A 19,901-nucleotide genomic window follows, 5' to 3' on the forward strand; every position below is an offset into this window, starting at 1 on the left:
CACGGAGGGTGAAGAGCTCGCAGGGTACTCCGTTTCAGAACTTCCCTTAAAAAAAACCTCAAACTCAAACAGCTAGTAACCGGTTTATTCGTTGTTCTTGCCGCCAACCACATCAGACACGCCGGACTGACGAATCTTGCGGCTTCTAGGAGCGATGGCAAAAGGAGTGTTGTCAACGCGAGGACAAGCGAAGGATGATGATGCCTGCAACCTATGGCTGAACTGGAGGTAATTCACTAGTGGATCAGTAACGTACCGAAGGTTCCTGAAAGGCTGCAACATTGTACAGAGCCTGATTGGAGATTAAAACATTGGTTTATTTAATGCTTGGTAGCTTGATGATACCGAATAAACGTTCTGATTCGTGCTGTAACTGTTTATTTGCTGCTTGCAGTCATAAAGGAAAACCAAAGCAAGTAATTTTTGCTTTGTTTAAAGGTAACTATCGTTACCACTAATAACTACCTTTAAAAAAACAAATCCGTGTCCGACAAGGAAGGGGTATAAAGGAGCATAATTACTTTATGGTTTGCAATGCATCTATGCTTTTTCAGGTCGAGTTTGGGCCTTGCCAGAGCCAACACGTTTGTGGACAATAAGAGTGAATGTAGCAGGGATCGGTGTAAACAGGAGAAGCCGTCATTTTTTAGTATTATTTTGCCCCGTTTACTAACTAATGTGACTCGTGAGGCAAAGCCGAAAGTATGTTTGAAATTATATAGGAATTAGACAAAGAATGCTGTGTATGTAGAGACCCTAAAGCTCCCAACTGCATAACTTTTAACAAAATTCGATTTAAAGCATCTTTCTGTGCAGCTGAGGGGAGGCTGAGTTGAGCATTTTTACATGTATGTTTCCAAGGCTCTGAGGTTGGTGTACAAGCCTGCTGCTTGAGCTTTGCGCTGGGCACGGTGAGAAAGCTGCTGCGACCACGCTTCAGCTTTATTGCACAAACATATCCATGGAAGGTTAGAGAAGGGAGGCTGAAATGTCAGGTATTTCCATGAAGTCGTGTTATAAAAAGTGAGAAAAATCAGATTGATGTGGCAGATGCTGTGTTGCTGTGCATTTTGACGTACTGTCATCAAATGTTCAAAAAATCATTAAAATCATAATCCAGCATGTCTGTTGTAATCGTCAGAGTAAATGTGTTTTGTAGGACAAATGTTTTTTTAAGATATAAACTCTTGCATGCTGGGTTTGATCACTTTATCTATAGCCAGGCTCACGTTATGTATTTAAAAATGTATGTGTGTCTCCCTTTTCCCAGTTTTTCTAACAATAACTGCTCCGTGTTTCAGCTGTATTTTAAATCCATGCATCACATAATTGAAGTGGCAATGAAATAATATTTACCATCTAATAAAGATTTAAAACATAAAGTGGCTTGTCTTTTATTAGCTATGTAAAATACATATTGTAGTATCTCTCTTAGGTGGTTCTCACAACAAAGGGCTACATGAATAATGTGATTAACATTTTAATTTCCCTTGATGTTTACATAAATATACTTCTGTATGGCATCACTAAAACTATCAAGTGAGGAATACAGAAATTGTAATAGTTAAAGAGTCTGAAAATAGAGGAAAACTATCAGAGTATACTGAACTTCCCTATTCTTTTGGCAACTCAACTTTTCCTGATGCAGTTTAAAATACAGTCCACAGAATCAAGATGTTAGTGGTGTTTTGACTGCAAAATAAGGATTGTCTTTAACTATTGTGAAGCACTGAGCAAAATGGAACCCCAGTGCCTGACCTGAGCTCGAGCACCGCAGTACTAAAATAATATTTAATAAACAGGTTTTGCAAACATACATTCCACCTCCCCTGACAGGTGAAACCTGATGGGGATTTTTGTTTATTTGTGGCTAAATGTGGAAATCATACAGGTCACTGGAGAAGATGCAGAATTATTGTTTGGTAGTGTGCATTAGAATAAGCTTAAGAATTCCTACAGCAGTAACAAATATTCCATTATTTCTTCAGAGACGTTTTAAAGGCTGTTGATGTTTTTGTTGTTTTGTTGTTTTTTTTTTCTTGTCCCTGTTGCAGTCAAATTGAGGATATTTGTTATGTACACAAGTGAAGAAAAATAGCCTCATCTCTGAATTTTTACTACCTTGGTTGTTTTGTTTTCAAATAATTCCTTTTCTTTCATGTGATCTTGTCACCTCCCATTATCCTTAAGTAAAACTACATCAGTTCTGCTTTGTTAATGAGATTTAGTACTTTTTTAGGAGGTGTTTCTACTCCGAAAGGTTTGCATTAGAGGAAAAAAAGTTATAGTAGTAATGGAATTATTTTACTTTTTTCAGCTATAACGATTGTTTGAGTTCAAAAGAAAACCTCATATAATTTTAATCATTTAATTGGTTTAACATCTGATAGTTTTACATATTCTTTTTGCAAATGTTGCGTCCTTTTACACTGTGACTTCTAAATGTGAATATTTACATGTTCACTAAAATAATTTTACAAAAAATCAAGAGTAAAGTTTGCTATGTTTTGCTGTAAATAAAGCTGATACATAAAATTTACAGTCAGTTATGGACTCATCCCAAGGGTTGGTTGGTTGGTTGGTGTTTTTTTCCTTACCTTGGCCTTATATATTTTATTCTTCTCCTTTCCCAAAAAGTGCATAAGCACTGTAGGTATCCAAATACAGACATGCATTTGGATTCTCTTGAATTACTAGTTACTTCTGATGTAGTATCTTTGGTTTCTTCTTGATTTTTCTGTATCTTGATAGTTGGGGGGCGGGGGGGGGGTGGAGTTAAGATGACATTTCTTCCCCTCATAATTGTTTATATCAGTTTTATGGTTTAATAGCTTGCAACCAGCAAGTGTGTTACTTGAACCTTAATGGTAGCAGTTTTCAAGAAGGAAATACTTTGTTTCTTGTGAAATTTGCTCTTTATAGACAAGGAAAGTATTTAGGGTTTGTAAATTCTCAAGCTGAACAATGTAGCTAAATATTTGAAGCATGATATTGGTGGGGGGTGGAGGGGGAGATGGCTGGTTGAGAGAAACATAAAGCAATGACTAAGCTTCCCTCAGGTTTCACCGGTGGTTTGTTTGGGGGGTTTTGGTGGGGTTTTTTTCACCTCACATGAGAATTATTGGTCCCTTGATGCTTCCCTTTTTATGACTGTCAATTATTACACTTGAAACCAACCAATAATCAAGAAGTGAGTGATGGAACTTAGGAGGGCCAGTCAACTTTTTTATTATTGTCACATATATTAAACATCTTCAGAAAGAACCAAATATGCCAAAATAAAATACCACTATGAGTAAACTAATCCTGTAGTCTTAAACAATGACCTACAATTTAACTAAGCGTCTTCACATCAAAATTCTTTTAGTCTGCAATTTAACTAAGCACCTTTACAGCAAAACTCCTTCAAATACTCACTTGTTTGTGGTTCAGGCCAACAATACGTCCTGTCTGCACCTTCCAGTGCTAACCTGAATTTTCAACTATGGAGTTCTTTACAGAGTGCTTAGCCACTGTGTATTCTGCCCGTATCAGATATTAAATAGTGAACTGTATGCTTCTGCTCTTTACCTTTCTTTCCTTTTTCAGTGCACCTATTACCATAGACTGTGGATGCCTTCCCACTCCAACCAAAACACTTTTTTACCTTGCTTCTCCTTATTTGTGAAAAGTAGCATAGAATTAGGTATCTGTGTTACCCAAACCACCATCAGCATTGACAAGTTAACATCTTCCAAAAGCATATGCAAAGATTAGCTTCCGACAGGCAGGATTCCCGTGTCCTCCTCATGTGCAGGTTGAAGAGTAAAGCAAAATCAAGTCACTGAGGACGACATCATTTATTTTTGTATAAAAATAAATAATAAACCACATGTCTACTATCAAGCATCTGAAAGTAGATCTAGATGTCATTTATATTTTGAGCAGTAAATAGGTCTAGTTGAATTTCATCCAATAACCCTAAAAAATCTCTTTAGTATGTTGTTACCCAAATAAACATGAATTGAACCAGCCTTGGTGCTCTTTCAGTTTCACTATTATATCTTTCAGTACAAAAAACTTCCCTTACAAAGAGAAACTGAAAATTAGGCCTACGTAATTCCTACTGAATAAAGGAATTCTACTGGTTTATGGTGGGGTTTTGTTTGGGATTTGCTTTGTTTTGTTTTAAAGCAATTGAATTTGTGCTCCTGTATTTGGTGAAAGACCTTCGATTAAATTTACTGGATTAGTTTGACAGTACAATTTTCTGTGCTGAATACATTCCCTAATTATCCTGAGAATTTTGAGAAAATGATTGAACTGCTGTGCTTAATTGTTTGCTATTGGGCCTTTCTTCACAGAGAATCTTGGATATTTGCCATGTTCAGTTTCACATCCATTTGATGTCCAAAGTTTTCTGAGAATTCTCAGGATTATGTGGGTTTTTTTTTTAAGCAGAGCTTTCAAAAAAATAATTTTAAGAGGAGGGCTGCTCCATTATAAAAATAGGAGCAGAAAAAAGAATGTTTACAATGTGGCTTTGTATATTGATCATTATTTTCTTAGATTATTGCTTCTAGAAAACTTTTGAAGATGCTCGCTATTACTGTACTTCCTGGTAAGGTATTCCAGTATGCAAAGGCAACCTCCGTGGAGCGAAAGATTCTCAAAATGAGGTGTATCATTGGTATGTTTTACTGGTTTCATGTTAGAGTTCTAAGTCCGAGAAGACTTATTTTAAGTCTTATGTGACAGATGTTATGTGTATTGATAAATTATGAAGTTTCATAAGAAACAATTTAATAGTGTCCTTCAGTGACTATCTTAATGTTTCTTTAATGTTTCTTTGGATTTCTGTTTAACCCAGTTTGAGGGCCACTTGTGATTTGGGGTTTGGATTGATTATTTTTTTTTTGTTACAATAGTAGATGGTTAGAAATGCAGCTTTTCGAAATATAGATGAGGGGTTATTTATCTGACTTTTCAGAACAGGGCTGGTTATCAGTAGCTTTGGTATAAACTTGGAATTTAACTGAAGGTAATGCAGTGGACTATTAAAGATATACATCTATGTAATAACTTGAGAGATTCTGTTGTACTGTTATCAGAGATACAGTCTGATACACTTGTTAATGTGTAATTACAGGAAAGGCTGAAGGAAGAATATTTCAGTGTTTACTTATTGTGCAATTTAGATAAAACCAGAGGAGGCCATAAGAAATACCAGAGAGATCTTCCCAGAGAAGAGATGAGCCGAACCATGTAGGTAAAAATTCATGATATTACATTCAAAATAATCTATTGGAAGAAATAATACGAGTCGGTCATGTTCCTTCTGGGCTTCTAAACCAGTGTAAGAAAAAAAGCTGTATCGGATAGTTGGTAGTAAATAATTTAAAACCACCATTCTATTTATTACAGAATCAACATTGAGAATATGGTAATTTTTGTCTAGAACTCTTAACATTAAACCAGTCAAACAAAATAATGATACATCTTCTGTTGGAATACAACGTTGAGTCCTTCACTGTATCTCCAGAGAATAAGAGTTCAGAGATGCATAAGGAAAATATTAGGAACAAGAAAAACATACTCTAGGAATAGGATTAAGGACCAAGGGAAATGGAATAAAATATTTGGTGGAGGTAATATTTATGGCATGCAAAATATCCCTGTTTCAGAGAAGATAAATCAGGATCTTCATAAACTCTAGGACACACTTCAAGAACTGGAGTAGTTGAACAATTTCAAATTAAAAATTATGTTTTTCCCCATCACAAAATACAGCCATCCCAGCCTTACTTTTTCCTCAGAAACCACTAAAGCAAGGATTTCAGCAGTTTCCAGAAGAACTGACACTTCTATAGGTAAGACTCCTGAAAGATCATTAGTCTGATCCAGCACAGCCTTGTTGCTAGCTTTAAGACAATCCTTAGCTTTTCCCAAGTGTTTCCTTCTACTGTTTGATTTCATTTAGAGCTGCGAAGTATTTTTTATGTCTGTGTATTTGGAATATCTGCTTTCCCCAAAATAGCAATAATGCAGTGAGAGTAGTACCAATATTTGCACTTACAGGAAAGATTTTAGTGCTGTTAGCATTGAACCATTTGGCTGACAGTGCCTACTTTGTGCAGCATATGTGATTTGTCAATCATCCATGAAATACACATCACTGAGATTCTGATCTCCATTTATTGTTCAGTCTTCTGAGAAAATACTGCGTTGCTGATCCAGATTTCTCAATATTTTGTATTCCTCTATAGCTTCTACTTGGTGCCCTGAAAGGATTATTTTGTATTTTTCAGTTTCCCCAGAGAAACTGTAGAAGAATTTTGGTGTGCCAGGTAGGTGTGGCATGCTAACTGAGAGCTAAATTGTGTAAGATAACCACTGATACAAAATCATAGAATCAACCTCTTGATTTTACAGGTTTTAGAGTACCCAAGACAAGAAGTGTGATTAGACCAGAAATGACCTTGCATATATGTGATGCTGGTTTTTGTTTGCTTCCTTCTTTTTAATAAAAGATGGAGATTGGCACAGGCACCTCCCTTTTCCCAGGTGAGGACCTACTGCAAGATTAAAAGACTGTGATCACTCCTAATGAGTGATCACACTAATGAGTGAACCTGAAACACACCTAATGAGTGAAACTCAACTAATGTATAGTTTTCCCATGCAGAGTGGAGCAGCTTATTTAACAGAGACTAAGAGGAAGGGTCTTTCAAGTGTATTTACCCAGGTGGCTAGTTCATTCTCTTCAGAGGTACAAAATACTGTTTTCCCTTCCCTGTAGAAGAATTTGAGCTGAAGTTGGATCCCCCTGTGCATCAGAGTAGATGAAAACTAGAAAGTTGATAGACTAAAGGCACAACCGCCACTTTAGTTGGGACCTAGTCTGGTAAGAGTGCTCTGAATGTGGAGCATGCAAGTGAGATAAGCAGATTTGTGGATTGCAAGCTAGCCAGAACAGGTAGCTTTGCACATGTTCGGGAACCTTCTTGATGCCCAGAAACTTCTACTGTTGGAGAATTAAGTGTCTACATTATTGTCCTGGGTTCAGCAGTAGCAGTCATTTTTCTCCTTCTTGGTAGCTGGTGCAGTGCAGTGTTTTGACTTTTGGCCTGGGAACAGAACTGATAGCGATGTTTTGGTTTGGCCAAGGACTTTGTGAGCCTCATGCTCTGCCAGGGAGGAGGGGAAGCCGGGAGGAAGCAGAGACAGGACACCTGACCCAAACTGACCAAAGAGGTATTCCATACCACAGCACGTCATGCCTGGGGGGGTAACTGGGAGTTAGCCGGAAGGGCTGGGAGACGGCAGGGTTGGAGGAGGTATGGGTCGGTGCTTGGTCGGGCTTATCGGTCGGCTGGTGGTGAGATGATGTATTCTCTTCCCTTGTTATTTCCTTTATCATTATTATCATTGGTGGTAGCAGTAGTGATTTGTGTTATACCTTAGTTACTAAACTGTTCTTATCTCAACCCGTGGGAGTTGCATTCTTTTGATTCTCCTCTCCGTCCCTCCGAGAGCAGGGGGAGGGCAACAAAAGGGGGGGAAGTGAGCGAACGAGTTACCTGACTGGGTTTAAACCACGACAATTATGAACAGTAAAATTATGTGAAGGTTATTTTAGTTACACTATTATACAGATTCTCACCCAGCACTGGGTCACCTTTGCATTGGTAAGTGTTCTTGCAACAAGCTCTGGTGTATTAGCAAACTGCTAGTTTCCACATGTGTGCATTTTATTGAAGCTCAGACTTCTGAGATCAAAGAAAAAACGAATTGAACTTGATCTTTCAGCATCAAGTTTGACTAATTGCCTTTTGTCAGGTCATAGAATCATAGAATCATAGAATATTTAGGGTTGGAAAGGACATTAAGATCATCTAGTTCCAAACCCCCTGCATTGGCAGGGACACCTTACACTAAATCATATCACCCAAGGCCTCGTCCAACCCGGTCTTGAACACTGCCAGGGATGGAGCATTCACAACCTCCCTGGGCAACCCATTCCAGTGCCTCACCACCCTAACAGGAAAGAATTTCCTTCTTATATCCAGTCTAAACTTCCCCTGTTTAAGTTTTAATCCGTTACCCCTTGTCCTGTCACTACAGTCCCTAATGAAGAGTCCCTCTCCAGCATCCCTATAGGCCCCCTTCAGATACTGGAAGGCTGCTATGAGGTCTCCACACAGCCTTCTCTTCTCCAGGCTGAACAGCCCCAACTTCCTCACCCTGTCTTCATACAGGAGGTGCTCCAGTCCCCTGATCATCCTCGTGGCCTCCTCTGGACTTGTTCCAACAGTTCCATGTCCTTTTTATGCTGAGGACACCAGAACTGCACACAATACTCCAGGTGAGGTCTCACAAGAGCAGAGTAAAGGGGCAGGATCACCTCCTTCGACCTGCTGGTCACGCTCCTTTTGATGCAGCCCAGGATACGGTTGGCTTTCTGGGCTGCAAGCGCACACTGAAGCCAGCTCATGTTCATTTTCTCATCAACCAACACCCCCAAGTCCTTCTCCACAGGGCTGCTCTGAATCTCTTCTCTGCCCAACCTGTAGCTGTGCCTGGGATTGTTCTGACCCAGGTGCAGGACCTTGCACTTGGCATGGTTAAACTTCATGAGGCTGGCATGTGCCCACCTCACAAGCATGTTGAGGTCCCTCTGGATGGCATTCCTTCCCTCCAGGGTATCAACCAAACCACACAGCTTGGTGTCATCAGCAAACTTGCTGAGGGCACACTCAATCCCACTGTCCATGTCAGCGACAAAGATGTTGAACAAGACCAGTCCCAACACCCATCCCTGAGGGACACCACTCGTTACTGGTCTCCAGCCGGACACTGAGCCATTGACCACAACTCTTTGTGTGCGGCCATCCAGCCAGTTCTTTATCCACCAAGTGGTCCATCCATCAAATTGATGTCTCTCCAATTTAGAGACAAGGATGTCGTGTGGGACAGTGTCAAACGCTTTGCACAAGTCCAGGTAGATGACATCAACTGCTCTACCCCTGTCCATCAGTTCTGTAGCCCCATCATAGAAAGCCACCAAATTGGTCATGCAGGATTTGCCCTTAGTGAAGCCATGCTGGCTGTCACCAAGCACCTTGTTGTTTTTCATGTGCCTTAGCATGCCTTCCAGGAGAATCTGCTCCAAGATTTTGCCAGGCACAGAGGTGAGACTGACTGCTCTGTAATTCCCTGGGTCATCCATTTTCCCCTTCTTGAAAATGGGGGTTAGATTTCCCTTTTTCCAGTCATCAGGAACTTCACCTGACTGCCATGATTTCTCAAATATGATGGCCAGTGTCAGCAACTTCATTCGCCAGCTCCTTCAGCACCTGTGGATGGATTTCATCAGGTCCCATGGACTTGTGCATGTTCAGATTTTTAAGATGGTCTCAGACCAGATCCTCTCCTACAGTGGGCACAAGGTCTTCATTCTCACAGTCCCTGGGTCTGCCTTCCAAGACTTGGGTGGTGAGGTCAGAGCCTTTGCCAGTGAAGACCGAAGCAAAGAAGTCATTCAGAACCTCAGCCTTCTCCAAATCCTGTGTAACCTTTTCTCCCGAGAGCTTCCTGAGGGGGCCTACGTTCTCCCTAGTCTGTTTTTTATTTGCTATGTACTTGTAGAATCCCTTCCTGTTATCTTTAATACCTCTAGCTAAGTTTAATTCTAACTGGGCCTCAGCTTTCCTAACGTGGTCCCTAGCTTCCCGGACAACATCCCTGTACTCTTCCCAGGCCACCTGTCCTTGCTTCCACTTATTATAAGCCTCCTTTTTCATCTGAATTTTCCTCAGGAGCTCCTTTTCCATCCAAGGAGGTCTCCTGGCCCTCCTGCTGCACTTCCTTCTGGTTGGGATGCAACACTCCTGAGCTTGTAGCAGGTCATCCTTGAATATCAACCAAGACTCTTGGGCCCCCCTGCCCTCTAGGGCTGTATCCCATGGAACCTTCCGAAGCAGGTTCCTGAAGAGGCCAAAGTCTGCTCTTTTGAAGTCCAGGGCAGTGAGCTTGCTGCACGCTCTTTTCACTGTCCTGAGGATCTCAAATTCGAGCATCTCATGATCGCTGCATCCAAGGCTGCTCTGGAGAGTCACATTTCCAACGAGCCCTTCCCTGTTGGTGAGCACGAGGGCAAGCATGAGGTCAAGCACGAGGTCCTCATAAAGCACTGAGTAACACTAAAAATCAACTAACGTAAAGAAAACACATTATCTTACAAAGACTAGATTGAGCATTTAAAGAAATACAGAGACATTTATTTTTAACATAGTTCTAATTGTAGAGTTGGTTGTTATGGTTATAATAAAGCTACATTTACTTCGTCCATGTTATTGAGGGTTTTTTTTTTGTATATATGTTTGAAAGTGCTTTAAAAGAGAAATGACTGCGTAGGATTCATTGACCTTTCTACCTAAATCCAACTAAATTTTGAATCACGTAGTTAAAATACAAGTCATGCCAGACCTGCCTGTCAGCATTTGAGGAGCTGGAACCCTCCAAAGTCCTTATCTAGAAACACTGAGATTCTTTTTGCTTGCATGCAGAGTATTTTTGTTCTTAAGAAGCAGCTGAGCCATGTTTTAAGTTTTTTATGTTAGAAATCAAAGCTGAGGTTTTCAGAGTTTGCTTTGTTCTAGACCTGAGCAAGAAAGAAAAATACCAAATTCCCACAATTTGAGAAATAAAAGTAGAAAACATGGTTTCTCCCATGTAGTCCAACACAATTCATAAAAATCATAGGGTTTGAGAAGGGGGGGGGGGAACTGTTGAGCTGCAAGAGGAATGAAAGGATCACATAGATCCTGCTAATCACATTTTCCTCAGAACTTAATCTTTATGTCTCAAAGCTTAAATTTCAAGACATAGTTAAGTTTCAGAGAATTCTGAAAAGTATGTTTTGTGCAAACAGAAGAGTTGCCTAATAAATTACCAAAACAATTTCCTGCAGAGCCTGCTAGCTGTCAGGTTTTTCTAGGTTGGGTTTTCAAGGGGTGAACAAGGAGTTTAGAGAGAAAGTGAGAAAGTAGTAGATGAACCTGCAGAAGTTACCTGTGCTATAGGAAAGCATTTAAAAATTGATGGCTGTGGGTGACGAAATTGGCTGAGTTTGATTTATGGTCTACTCAGTGCATCGAAGATTCTGTCAGATTAAGTGTAAACATGTTGTTCCCATATCCTCCATCCCCGATTTTTGAGGTTTTCCAGCAGCCAGTGCCCTTGGATTTTAATCCTCCCTCTGAGGTGGTGTGTGTGCCTCTCAGTTCATTCCCTGTTGGATGTTTCCAGCAGTGTAGAAGGGCAGGTCATGGTATATTTACAGACAACAACATTTTGAATTCCAGTATACAGAGTACTTGTATTCCTCAATTCTGAATGTTACCCATATCAGTAAACTGAACAGTACTAGTGCCTGCTGTTTCTGAGGCCAGCTGCCTCATGCCAATGGCTGTATCCATATTATTAAACTTTCAGCCACCCAAACAGGGCAACTGCATCTGCATCATCAGCTGGGGCTGAGCTAACCCCTGACCCCTGCGCAGGCTTGCCTGGGAGAACGCTGGGTCTCTGCTGACTGACAGCTCAACAGTGAAAGCAGTGGCCTCAAGGCTCTGGTTCTGTACGCTGGCACCTGTTAATTGTCAACAGTCACAGCCTTTGCAACAAACCAAACCACAGACTGCCACTGTGCTTTACTTCTAAAAAATCACATCTTTTTAGTGAGGTGTAGAATATGGGACACGTCCAACACAGGTGTCCTTTGTTAGGAAGTTCTAGAGGCCGAGATAAATCCTGCCTAGTTTGCAACAAATCCTGGTACATCAAAGTAGTCCATTTTTGCTCAGCCTCCGATTATCTGATTCTTCATTCTGTCCAGCAAGTAATGAGAAAACTCTGAGAAGCTTAAAATGATCATAAAAGCTTCTCAGAACCCAACTAAAAATCACTGCAGAGTTGATGTTAAAGTTATTAAAGAAACCTGGAAAATACAAAGTATAAAGCCACAGAGAAGTTGAAAGAAAACAATGTAACGCTAAATGGAGGTAAACATAATTTAACAGCTATCAGGTTGATTCACAGCATGTCTCAAACATTTACAGTGTCTGAACTAGTAACTACCTATAGTTAGACATAGTGGAGAGCTGGTTGTAGTTGTTTGCAACCTATTTAAAAGTGCTTGAGGGATAGTGAGGAGATGTTACGTGATCAAAGGCTTTGTCAGACCTTACTAGGGAACAGGAAGGTTTAGTACATAAAAGCACTGAAAAGAATCCTTAATTGAGATTTGGGTGTAAAGTTTTCCGCTGTCTTGTTCTTACCTGGTAAAAATAGGGCTGTTGCGGACAAGGAGGATCATCCATTTTTTTAAAAAGTCATATAAAGCAGAGCCCTTTATTCATGGTCCAAGAATAGCATAGAATGCATCAATCTGCTAAATGTGACAGATGCGCTGTTGTAAAGAGATATATGATGCCAAAAGCATTGTCTAATTGCTTTATGAAATACAGGGCACAGTCAGTATCTCCCATGCTTGTTGATACAGAACAAGGCTATTGTTACCAGTGATAAACTGAATCAGTCATTCAATTTTGTAAGAACGCAGTATTTGTGCTGCAGGCTGCTTTTTACATACTACTTAACATGTTTTAGGATCTAGAGACCTAAAGCACCACCCCACCAAGAAAGGGGAATCCAGCACTAACACTGAAGCATTCATCAGATGAGAAGCGTTACTGCTGTTTCCACATAGTTTTGAAATGCTGGATCTTTTAAGACGCCCCTGTAATCATGGAAGTGTGAACGTGACAGCGGCTTGACAGAGCCAAAAAAGTGTTCTAACATCAGTTACTTGAAACCTGTGTGGCACTGATCCCCCCTTGCAGTTTCATCACCAAGGGTGACATCTACTTGGAGATACAATTTAATTTTTATCTGGCCTTTGGGTTACCAACTACATTCAACTGCTGCTGGAACTGGCTCTTGCAACTCAACACTGGAAGTGTTTCATCCACTACGTAACAGCATCTGTACTACCACAGAGCTAACTGCCTCTTGTAATTAATTCCTATTATCATTATCCACATCCACTATCTTTGAATAATTATTGCCAGCTTTCTGAAGCACTGTGGTCATTTAACAGAACCAGCTGCCAAAAAAGCCACAACCAAATCTATCCTTACACAACCTCCTGGAAGCATGCTCTTTCTCTGCTGCTTGGTATCAGAATAACCCTGCAGCAGTCATTACACACACGTTATGACTTCCTGGCCCACACCTCACCTCTGGCTGCTGAGGCCAAGCAATCTCCATCTGATGCATGACCACTTTATAAAGAAGTATTAAAGTAGCAGTAGAGGTGCCAAGTTCATGAGGCCTTCCCCTGGTGCTGTATCTTAATTTGCAATCTTCAGCCTTATCTAAAAGGCTGGTACCTATTGCCACTGATGTAAATAGTACATTTCATAGAACCACAGAATGTTTTGGGTTGGAAAGGTGACAGGGTCTGTCTGACTGAAGAAAACCCCAGTGTTGGACCCATTTCGTTCGTGATCCCAAAAGTGAAATTAAGACACAAACATCAAGTACCATAATTGGTCAGTTGGTTTATTACCAAAAGTCAATTATTATAAAGAAGGAAATTATTATAAAAAAAGGGATAGTGAGAGGACAGATCAGAGAAAAGACAGAAATGAAGCAAGAATCCAGGATGCAGAGAGAGAGAGGTAGTCACCACCGTGGATCCAGTGGTGTCCCTGGGCTCCGTGGCTGTTGTCAGAGGTGGCGGGAGTCCTCCAGGGTCCATAGTCAGTATCAGAGCAGTGTACCCAAGAGCCTGTAGTAGCCATCAGAGGTGGGTGTCCCTGTGGAAGATGTCCTTCTGGAGTTGTCCTACCTGGTGATTAACTTTTCCCCTTTTTATAATGAGTTGGGGGAGTATCTCTGTTCTTAATGTCACATATTACATGTTCCTGGTGGACCACCTCTCCAACTGCACATGCCTGCAGCAATTCTTGGGATAATGGGAAGCAATTCCATACACCAATCCTTGAGAAAATGGCCTAAAGAGTCTTATCTCAGCTCTTCCCACCCATCTCAGTTCCTCTCACCCTTCCTCCAGGCAATGGACATTGAAGTACTTCACTTTCTCACAAAAGGACCTTAAAGCTCATCCAGTTCCAATCCCTTGCCACAGGCAGTGACACCTTCCACTAGACCAGGTGGCTCAAAGCTTTGTCCAGCCTGGGACGGGGCAGCCACAACTTCTCTAGGCAACATGTTCCAGTGCCTCGCGAGGTCCAGGAACACCTTGATGCCAGACAGACTGCTTATCCCATGTGATCCCCCTCCATGCCAAGAAAAGGGGTATCAGAATTTTTATCTTCAGCCCTTATTTTAAAATGAGCTGAAATGTTGATGTAGACTTTCATTCACATGATGAGGGATGCTCTCCTGCTGCCTTTGGAACAGAGTCAGAGCTCACTGAACCCTCTCACCATGAATGCCATGCTTGGCTGGAGACTTGCTAATTCTCCAGATTGAGTGTAACACATTTGTAAATCTGTGTAAGATGATGTGGCAACCTCAACAAACAGCTTCTGGATGCTGTCTCTCAGAATGACTTTATAGTTTAAACTGTCACATACCTTGTTCCCCTGGCAGATGAAGCAGGCAAAACTTTCTGAAAGACTTCAGAAGCTCATCAACACAAGCAGTAGTTATCCTACTGGTGGAAATCTGGCACTGACACACAAATGATACTTAAATGCAAAAACACCCTCAAGGAACTAGGAAAATCCCGTAACCTTACAAGATTTACCCCAAGTGTACCCCAGAAAGAGCAACAATGAAAGAAGTACCCTCAGTAACTGGACGGTTGATTAAAAACCTTACGGGGGGGGGGATAAATCTAGTGACAGTCAAGGCTTGCTTACACATGCAAAGAATTTTGGTCTCTCGTTATTCTCAATGCAACTGACATACATACATCAATTTCTTAATCTCCACAGGTTATGGAACATGCTAAAGAGTTCACACCTTCACTTTCTTACAGAATATTCCTGACATAGATAAATATCCTTATGATTTCTCATGTTGTTTTAAGGAATCAGATCCTTATGACACCTGGAGGTGTTGGTTGATTAAAAGCTCAACATGATCTGGCAGTGTGCACTTGCAGCCCAGAAAGCCAACTATATGCTGGGCTGCATCCAAAGGAGTGCAGCCAACAGGTCAAGGGAGATGATCCTGGCCCCTCTGCTCCACTGGTGAGATCCCACGTGGAGTACTGTTCAGTTTAGGGCCTCAACATAAGGACATGGACCTGTTGGAGTGAGTGCAGAGGAGGGCCATGAAGATGACCAGAGGGCTGGAGCACCTCTGCTATGAAGACAGGCTGAGAGAGTTGGGCTTGTTCAGCCTGAAGAGAAGGCTCCAGGGAGACCTTAGAGCAGCTTCCAGTACCAAAAGGGGGCCTATGAGAAATCTGGAGAGGGACTTTTGACAAGGGAATGTAGGGCTAGGATGAGGGGGAATGGCTTTAAACTGAAAGAAGTGTAGATGTAGATTAGCTATCAAGAAGAAATTCTTTCCCGTGAGGGTGGTGAGGCACTGGAATGGGTTGCCCAGAGAAGCTGTGGCTGTCTCATCCCTGGCCAGTGTTCAAGGCCAGGTTGGACAGGGCTTTGAGCAACCTGGTCTAGTGGAAGGTGTCCCTGCCCGTGGCAGGGGGGTTGGAACTGGATGAGCTTTCAGATCCCTTCCAACCCAAACCATTCTGTGATTGTGGTATTTTACTCTGATTCTTCTAAACAAAGCTTAGAATGGCCTTCCAACTTAGGCCCAAGACAAGGCACAAGTTCTTGTTCTACAACCTCTATTTTGTGAGGAACTACAGTAACATTTTTTATTCATTTTAGAAATAGGCTGAGCACTTTGACAAGATCAGTACTTCCACTTGCTGTATTGTCATCTGAAATTATACTGCTTTCCATTAAATTGTTCATTATTAGAAGATTCATATCAGAAAGCTTAATACCTGAAATCACTCAATACAATTCCAGTTTTTAAAGGCCCCAAGTCTGAAATTTCTTTCTTAACGAGAATCAAAACAGCGATATAACAATTCCTACAAGTTATACCACTGTAACTTAAATGCAGCATGGAAATGAAGCAAAATGGCCTCATGCACTCAAGTTTCTGTTTTGAGCATGAATCTGTATTACCAGCTTAGCCTTATCTTAGCAGGTATGCAAATACACTTTCCCATTCATATTTGGGAAAAAAAAAAAAAAAAGGCGAATTAGTATCAACTGACAAGTTTGAAATGTGGTGTTGGTTAAGCCATTTCTTACCAGAACTCACTTATAACCACTTCAATGGGGCTTGGAATAAGGCAGTATTTTGCCCTACTAGTCGAATGCTTTTAAGTCCTAGCCTGTTACATATCACAAAACCACAGAACTCCTTGTGTGGTTCATCACAAAGGGAATAATGTAACAAAATAGTTTGCTTCTCACCTTGTCTGTTTTCTATGGGAAAGCTGTGATTGTTTCATTCTGATTTATTATAAATGTAGAATTGGACATTAGAGAAGGCAATTGGTGGCAATCTGACAAGGCAACTTGGCTATAGTTAGCCAAATAACACCTTTACAGTTAAGTTCAGGCTTTCTGAATAAAGCAAAAAGTACCCCTATTACAGAGAACAGCAGTAGAAAATTCTTGCCTTTACAAAAAACTAACAGCGCTGAACATTCTAGTGCATCTCCTGATCGCTACGTATATGGCAATTTAACCAACAGTGGAAGTGTTCGTCAAGTTTTCCTACAAATAAAAGGATGATAATAAACCTTTAGCTAGGAGGATGACAGAGTTCTTGCCACTGGACTTGTTTACAGACAGGCTCCTGTATCTTCTTGTGCTTTGATTCAAATGTAGAAGCTTACTAACTTATTTAATATAAATTGACACAGTGGGTTACCTTGTGGCTTTAAGTCTGACAGTGCTCAGCTGCCCAGCTCTACTTCAGATACAGTGATACATGTGAAAATACAGGTCCAGTAAAGCAGCCAGGTCAAAAGCAATTTATTCAGGACAGACTTGATTCCCTCACATTTCAGCTTATTTTGCCCTTTATCTTTTGCTGACAGCTAACACAGGCTGGCCACTAGTTTCTCAGTTGTGTAATCTCTTTAGGGTTGTGTAAATTTGCTGTAATTTCAGTAGAAATTTAATCAACATTGGGGCTGTGGAGACTTTGGTATCATAATGTATACCTTAGGATTGCAGAACTGCTTTGCTTTTAAACCATGCTCTCTCCCTTAAACGTTTAAGTGATCTTATTTTCTCCTTCTGAAATTACATTTTAAAAAAGTAATCAAGAACTGAACGTACCAAAAAAACCAAACAAAACACTACCAAAGCTTTTTCTATTCCACTAGAAATGTAACTCGCATTATTTATGTTATTTATTCTAATAATGGATCTTTATTTACTTGCTATTCCTTCTCAATTTCTCCACTTTTCTGTTTCTGAAGTTCTGAACAGACCAAATACCACTCAAACTTTCAAGAGTTGAGCAAAATGCAGTGAAACAACTTAACTTTCACTGCTGTTTTAGCACAATCTTCCATTAGCATTCCCCTTAGGTATCTGCATCTCATTCGCATGGGTCTCCATTCAGAAAAAGCTGCCTTTGCCATTTGAAGAGACAAAATACCAAGGGCAACCTTGTGCTGACAAACGCAATTAGCCCAAGGTCAGTTAAGGATAGGGAAGCATCAGAAAGTAACAACTGAAATTATACAAAGCTAAGGGAAGGCGGAGCTGTGACTATTCAAGTGACTTATTTTTAATCATTCATTGGGGTTTGTTTCTGATGCACCTGCCTTCTTTAAGAACTTCCCAATTTATTTTCTTAATGTACCTTGAACTCCCCAGCTGTTACATGGACATACCACTCTCAGAACGTATCACTCCTAGGGATCACTCCAAACCTTGTGCTCAAGTGTGAAGCAGCCAGTCGCTAAATGTCACTGATGATGCAAGTTTCTTCATGGCTGAAATACAGCACCTGGCACTTCCAAGTGCCACTTCGCAACTAAAATACTTACATACTTCCTAAAGGTGGTCTGCAGGATCACCAGCTACCCATGAAGGCTCCAGTTACATACCCCTGAATGTGCAACCATTCCCTTTTTGAAAAAGGTCTAGAACTTAAACACAGCGTTTTAAAATTTCTCTGAACACTTGCACATAGAGGAAAAAGACAGGAAAGCATTGCATTTACAAAGCACTTCCGAAAAAACAGAAACGTTACATGGATCAGCAGGACAGTCTGTTTCATTAAACTTCACCTAATTTGTTTTTATGTTGTTAAATGCTTCTGACAGAACTCTGAATCTCCAAATCTGGTCAAACTAACAGAAGAATTTTATGCCGAAATGACTAAGTTAGGACACTGTGTGATTAGTTTAAGGACTCCACTTCTGTCCACCTTTTAGGCATTCAGTAGAAGGAGCTCTTCTAAAAGAAGTGTGTCTAGAAACATGTCAGTGCCTTGTGATGCTCATGCCAAAGTTAAGTTAAAATGGTAATTTCAAGAACTCCAACTATCTAGATAGGATTAGGCCACTAATCTCTCAGCTATCCACACAAAATGATGAGAGTACACAAAACCCTTCCTCATAGGAACGATAAACCCATAAATTGGTAAATGCTTAGAAGTACTGCTTTGATGATTTTGTGAAACAGCTCAGACGTTTCAACTTCCTGCGACCCAGAGTGTCTAAACTAACTGGCTTTCAACAGTCCATCAGAAAGCAAATCAGTACTGCACAGGACTACCAAACACATACCACTGAGCAGCAACATGGACTTTCCCACATAGGCTACTATCCTCCATTAAGCTAAAGTTTTGTTACAGCCCTCTCTCTGCCTTCCATCACCAAATACAGAGAATTAGTTTAAATTGCCTTCCAAAACTAACAAATTCATGATGCAGACAAGAGCCTCCCTTTATTTGGCTGTAGTAAGCCTACCACAAGACCAGAAGTGGGGTTTATCTCAGTGCATGTCTTAACTACTATTCTAGTCAGCATATACAGTTTTAGTAATCGATCTTCAATTTTTAAGTATAGAGAGGCTTGGCTTCTCTTCTGTTTTAATTAAAAAGGCAACTGGGAGATTTTTTCCAAAGAATAAATGGAACACTAGGTCAGGCAACAGTCATTTATTTATTGACTTTAACAAGCAAAAGGTATCCTCAGACATGACGGCCAACACTTGAGCAATACAGATCAATGCTATTGAGGAACATCTTTTCTCTCACCCCTCCCATCCCAGGAGTAACAATAGAAATACCAGGGCCCCTAGAGAAGAGAGAAGGCGAAAAATCATAATAGGCGCTTAGAATGAGCTGCGGAGTTGAAACATGGACACTGAAAAATCATTAGCTAATCCACCATATAACCACAATCGCCTCAAAAATAACTTTCATTGCTCTGTTTCTACTAGGTACCAAAGATATAGCGCTGTTTAACAGCAATTTCAATGTATTAACAACTGTCCTCAGCTGAAGCAGAACAGCAATTGCTATTTATATTAAATTTGAGGCTGCAGATAGAAAGGTTTCTACAGAATACAATGCAAGTTAATGAAGAGAGAGCAGGGGAGAAACAAAGCTACTTTTATGTTACTGTATGTCTCTATCAATCAAGCAATTCATTCCGTATTGATAGCTCACTGTGGACACAATAACCTGATAGAATATGACAATTCTACTCACCCTGTGACAGTGTATCTGAAGAATGTATCTATGAAGAATGTTATCTATAAGTCCCTTAAGTTGTGGGCCACTGAAAATCCCAGCCTGCTACTCCTGTGTGGGTATTTCTCGTTATC

At 40.6% G+C, this 19,901-nt stretch overlaps 1 long non-coding RNA gene across 1 annotated transcript; it reads left to right on the plus strand.

The window, feature by feature from the left end:
* The first annotated feature begins 5,129 nt into the window (after nt 1-5,129).
* On the plus strand, nt 5,130-19,385 carry LOC134158390 (uncharacterized). The gene is made up of 2 exons (XR_009962748.1): nt 5,130-6,326; nt 17,537-19,385. It is a non-coding gene; the product is annotated as an uncharacterized LOC134158390 (long non-coding RNA).
* Nucleotides 19,386-19,901: the final 516 nt, after the last annotated feature.

The sequence above is a fragment of the Pezoporus occidentalis genome, unplaced genomic scaffold (assembly GCF_034315485.1).
Source record: "Pezoporus occidentalis ecotype Australia unplaced genomic scaffold, CSIRO_AGI_Poc_V1 ctg13, whole genome shotgun sequence".
In the NCBI taxonomy this organism is placed as follows: Eukaryota; Metazoa; Chordata; class Aves; order Psittaciformes; family Psittacidae; genus Pezoporus; species Pezoporus occidentalis.